The 1,522-nt window shown below is 41.6% G+C and overlaps 1 non-coding gene across 1 annotated transcript; it reads left to right on the top strand.

The window, feature by feature from the left end:
• Window positions 1–600: 600 nt before the first annotated feature.
• Window positions 601–673, top strand: trnav-cac (transfer RNA valine (anticodon CAC)). The gene has a single exon. It is a non-coding gene; the product is annotated as a tRNA-Val (tRNA).
• The last annotated feature ends 849 nt before the right edge of the window (window positions 674–1,522 follow it).

The following is a 1,522-nucleotide window of genomic DNA, read 5'->3' as shown; positions in this document are numbered from 1 at the left end:
GTATTCCCTCGAGTACCGAAGATTGAGGGGCGGTCTGAGCGAGGTGTTTAACATGTTTAAATGAGTCGATAGAATAAAGAGAGAGAGAATCAATTTCCTCTGGGGAATCAAGAACGAGGGGGACAGAACCTTAAAATGAGAACCATGCCATTGAGGTTCGAAATCAGGAAGCACTTTTTTACACAATGGGCAGTAGAAGTCTGGAACTCTGTCCCCCAAAAGACTGTGGATGCTGGGGTTCAATTGAAGCTTTCAAGACTGAGATCGATAGATTTTTGTTGGGTGAGAGTATCGAGAGATAGGGAGCAAAGACGGGTAAATGGATTTGCGGTCCAGATGATCTCTGATCTAATTGAAGGGTGGAACAGGTTCAAGGGGCGAAATGGCCTCCTCCTGTTCCCAATGGAAATGTTGAGAATATGCTTTATTGATGCTGTGATGCCAGGTCCCACACCTGTCAAAACAAGGCCACATTTGGGAGTTTAATAACTTTGAAATGAACATTTTTCTTTTGTGACTTGTGCAACTTCGATCAATTGAATAGTTATGAAAGAGAATCAATGCCGTCATTCTAATTTCTGGCTGACCACCAAAGCAAAGGTTTCCGTAGTGTAGTGGTTATCACGTTCGCCTCACACGCGAAAGGTCCCCGGTTCGATCCCGGGTGGAAACATTATGTTGGGGCAGATGTTTTTTTCATCTGTGAAAGAGCCGGTCCTGTTAAATTTAACACAAATTCGTGGTCTCACGAGCACTGAACATTTTAAACCGAGCCCTTCAAAATACAGTGTGTAAAATGAGAAGGGATAAAAAGTTCATCGCACAAAAGAAATGATTTCAAACTTCCCTCAGTCGTCTTTCTGCAAAATAACGTTATCGGTTAATTAATGGTGATGAAAACAATGATCGTTTTTTTTTCTTGCCACAGCCTTTCAATTAGTTCATGCGACTAATATAACAAGTGTTCAAAAGTCGAACCGGAGCCGCGGCACCCTCTGAAGAGCAAGCACTATTCGGCACTGGATCGAACGAGTGGGCTGGAACCCTTCAAATGTTGCACTGATATCAGGATAAGCGGAAACACTGATACATTGGGAATGAAGCCTCACCAACAGAGGAGCTGCTTTTTCAAGCTAAGAAATACAGCTGATTTTAAATCAGCAAAATTTCACTTCATTAAAGTAGACAAAAAGGCAACTATCTCTGAACTGTCGCCGCTATCTGAAAAACACAGACATTTTATTGATCGGGGAATAATGATCTTGTTCAAACTGTACAAGTTAAAAATCATTTCGAATCTTTTAAAAATAACAATCTGATTTCAAGCATTCTCCAACCAAACAAAATCACCAAGCATTCCCAGGATATTGGGAGATTATGTGAGTGGGTAAAACTGTGGTAAATGGAGTTCAATGTGGGGAAATGTGAGGTCATCCACTTCGGATCTAAGAAAGATAGATCAGAGAATTTTCTAAATGGTGAGGAGCTCGGAACTGTGGAGGAGCAGAGAGATTTAGGGTCC

The sequence above is a fragment of the Heptranchias perlo genome, unplaced genomic scaffold (genome assembly GCF_035084215.1).
Source record: "Heptranchias perlo isolate sHepPer1 unplaced genomic scaffold, sHepPer1.hap1 HAP1_SCAFFOLD_50, whole genome shotgun sequence".
In the NCBI taxonomy this organism is placed as follows: Eukaryota; Metazoa; Chordata; class Chondrichthyes; order Hexanchiformes; family Hexanchidae; genus Heptranchias; species Heptranchias perlo.
The sequence above is the reverse complement of the archived record's forward strand: the minus strand, read 5'-3'. Positions and strand labels throughout refer to the sequence as shown.